At 57.4% G+C, this 3,889-nt stretch overlaps 1 pseudogene; it reads right to left on the reverse strand.

Moving 5' to 3' along the window:
- The window catches only part of LOC146724544 (large subunit ribosomal RNA), a 4,817-nt pseudogene extending 2,780 nt beyond the window's left edge, over window positions 1-2,037 (reverse strand).
- Between the last annotated feature and the right edge of the window lie 1,852 nt (window positions 2,038-3,889).

Below are 3,889 nucleotides of genomic sequence, written 5' to 3' on the forward strand. Positions count from 1 at the left end.
CGGTTCCGCTGCCGGGTTCCGGAATAGGAACCGGATTCCCTTTCGCCCGACGGGCGTGTGTCCTTCGTATAATATTTATTATTATTTCTCGACACTCGAGTATATTGTACGCCGTCATTGACATAGGATTTCTCCTAGGGCTTAGGATCGACTGACTCGTGTGCAACGGCTGTTCACACGAAACCCTTCTCCACGTCAGTCCTCCAGGGCCTCGCTGGAGTATTTGCTACTACCACCAAGATCTGCACCGACGGCGGCTCCAGGCAGGCTCGCGCCCAGACCCTTCTGCGCTCACCGTCGCGACCCTCCTACTCGTCAGGGCTTCGTGACGACGCGAGAGAAGACTAACGCCCGCTCCCGGTTTGCCGCCCCACTTGCCGCTGACGGCAGAGTATAGGCTCGACGCTTCAGCGCCATCCATTTTCAGGGCTAGTTGCTTCGGCAGGTGAGTTGTTACACACTCCTTAGCGGATTCCGACTTCCATGGCCACCGTCCTGCTGTCTTAAGCAACCAACGCCTTTCATGGTGTCCCATGAGCGTCGAGTTGGGCGCCTTAACTCTGCGTTTGGTTCATCCCACAGCGCCAGTTCTGCTTACCAAAAATGGCCCACTTGGCACTCTGATCCGAAGATGCTCGTGGCTTCATAATTCAAGAAAGCCAGAGATCTCACCCATTTAAAGTTTGAGAATAGGTTGAGGTCGTTTCGGCCCCAGGCCTCTAATCATTCGCTTTACCAGATGAGACTCGCGCGCGTTCCGTGCGGAACGGCCGAGTGCCAGCTATCCTGAGGGAAACTTCGGAGGGAACCACTACTAATGGTTCGATTGTCTTTCCCTTTTTCCCCTATCCCCAGTTCCGACATCGATTGCACGTCAGAATCGCTACGGCCTCCATCAGGGTTTCCCCTGACTTCGTCCTGACCAGCATAGTTACCCATCTTTCGGGTCCCAACGTGTACGCTCTGGTGCGCCTCTTTTTCGCGATGAGAACGAGACGCCCCGGAGTGCGAGGCCGCATCGCGACGCGGCCCTCCTCCCTAGGTCGACGGCCAGGGCCGACCTCCTTTCATTACGCCTTTAGGTCTCGCGACAAGTCCCAAACTCGCGTACATGTTAACTCCTTGGTCGTGTTTCAAGACGGGTCCTAAGATACCCCAAAGCGTAGCGTCGCCGACCGGTATCGGTCTCCCCGAGACCGCGGGAGACGTTCGCAGGCCTGTCGAAGGTTTACCGTACTGTAACCAACAGCGGGCCAGGCCCGGGGGACGGCGCGAAGTCCGTAACCCCGAGTACCGTGGCGCGCGCTTGCGAGGTCTCGACGCACCGTGAATAGTGCGGCCTGATACCTTCGCGTACCGCCGAGCAGCCGGCCGGCGACCGGGGGTTTGTCGCGTGCCGTTTTAAAACCGGCGACGCGACAGACACCGCACCCGGCCGTAACCGACACCCAGCGGTCGCAAACGTTCTACTTGGGGAAGTGCACGACGACGACGCCGGACATCGGCGCACGGTAGCGTGCCCGCCCGAGCCGCAAGGACCCCGCGGGACATCGCCCGACCGACGCGAAGCCAGCGCCGCTGACGATGAATCTCCCCTTCGATCTTTTGGGTTTCTTAGGTTACCCCTAACGGTTTCACGTACTCTTGAACTCTCTCTCAAAAGTTCTTTTCAACTTTCCCTCACGGTACTTGTTCGCTATCGGTCTCGTGCGTATTAGCCTTAGATGGAGTTTACCACCCCTTTTAAGCTGCACTCTCAAGCAACCCGACTCTAAGGGAGATCCTCCCGAGGCCGCCACCGGTCGCTACGGCCTGGCACCCCTACGGGTAAGTGGCCCCATTCAAGATGGACTTGGCGCGACGCGGCACCCCGGGATAAGCGGATCCTCCCAAACACCAACATTTCCCGCGGCGGAACCGGGATTCGGTGTGGGCTCTTTCTGTTCGCCTCGCCGCACTAGGAAATCCTGGTTATTTCTTTTCCTCCGCTTAAAAATATGCTTAAATCAGCGGGTAATCTCGCCTGCTCTGAGGCGTCGCATAGTGAGTTTTGTAGCCGTTTGCCTCCTCCCGTCCGCTATCGTCGTCTCTCCTCTATAATATATATTATAAGAGGGAGAGAGAGGAGCGTCGAACGAGAGAGCAGCAGCGGCAGCACACGAAATACGCGAGAAGGAAAACGCCGGGGCGCTAACCGCACAAAACCTCGGTTGGGAATGGAGACGATTTCGCGGGGTTCGAGATTCTCGGCTCTCCCTTTTTCTTTTTATATCGAAATTTGGGCGGAATCGATTCGACGATACAACGACGGGCGCGCCCGGGCCCCTTTTTTTCGCTTTTAAAAGAAAATTTCGTGGGGTCGGACACGCGGTTCCCGGGTCGCGATTCCCAAAAACCCCTTTTCCGTAAAGAGGTAAAGATTACGAATGCTCTCTCCGCCGACGACGACGCGCCGTATATTTTCTCCGTAATACCGTTTGTGTGCGGGCAAGGGCGCCTCGGCTAAGACGCGCGAGCGCTATCGCCCGAGAGACGCGGCAAGAGTGCGAGAGCAGTCCGGTCTCTGTGTGATGGGACGGGGAGGAGAGACGGGAGACAAACGCTACCTACTTTCGGAGACACGACCCGCGCCCCCTAGGGAAAGCGGTGCCATTCACCGTCCGACCCTTTTTTTGGCCGTTTGTTGCTCCCTTCGCGCGCCTATTACTCTCATCCCATTCTCCTCGGCTCTCGCGTACACAACACGACTTGGATACACAAACACGCTCCCCCTCTTAATTCGCGCAGCATTTATGGGCGCGGTTCGCGCAACGTTTTACACGCTTGTGCGCTTCACCTCCTCATTATTATTATATTTCGGTGTGTCATTTGACGACGCCAGGATTTGCAACCGCCGGCGGTCGGGGCACAGACAAACCTCGGGGCGAAATGGGCGAACGCCAAACGATCGCTCTGTACGCCCATTGTAGGCGTGCAGGGCACAGGCGACGCCGCGCCATTCTTTGGTCGCCCGCGTCGGGGCCGTGCGCGCTTTTCGGGCGAAGCAGTTTAGGTATAAAAAGACCCTCAGCCAGGCGTGGTCCGGGAATTGTATCCGTGGACCGCAATGTGCGTCTCGAATGTCGAGTCATTGTGTCCGACAGTTCACCAAGTGGACGCGAAATTCGCTGAGCGCTTCTTATCGACCCACGAGCCAAGTGATTCCACCGTTCAGGGTAATCGTTCGAAATTTTCTGCGTTCGCGAAGACAGAAGGAAACGCGCTCTCGTTCAACCATCGTGGTCTATTCTATCGGACGCGAGAGAGAGAGAGAATAATGTGGTGGCTCTTCGATCAGCCTGTCGCTCGCGTCCGAGGACTGCGCGCGGACCGCCGGCCTCTCGGCCAGGGAAGGGCTACGCACAAAGATAGAGGTGTGTGTTTTCGATTCGGAGCGTCTCTCCCGCAACGGGAGAGCCGGGGCGGAAGCCTTTGAAGAAGAAACCGTCGGCACCGGACCACAGGTGACAGATGGTACGAAACCGCCATCATCGACACCCTTCTCTGTGTTATAGATATATTATAATAAGATATGGGGGTCTCTCGCTCGGCACTCGCGGTAGGTCGCACACCGTGTGTTCTCGGCACACGCTGACCGCGCCCAGCGAAAACGGGTGGGCGCGCGTCGACGAACGTTCGTGGGTGTGCACACACGCGTTGCGCGGGCATAATAGGGTACCACGGGTTCGCGCTCAACGCCGAATCGCGGCTCTTGTGTGTTGTGTGGACGGAGAATGGCACCACACAGAGCGTGATCGCGGAAGCGTCTCGTCTCAGAATCGTTCGTTCGAAAAACCGCGGCGCGCTGCTCTGCTTGCCCGATATTTTCGGTCAGAGAGCAGAGAGGCGC

This window comes from Nylanderia fulva, unplaced genomic scaffold, assembly GCF_048542155.1.
Source record: "Nylanderia fulva isolate GAGA-0341 unplaced genomic scaffold, ASM4854215v1 Scaffold1262, whole genome shotgun sequence".
NCBI lineage: Eukaryota > Metazoa > Arthropoda > Insecta > Hymenoptera > Formicidae > Nylanderia > Nylanderia fulva.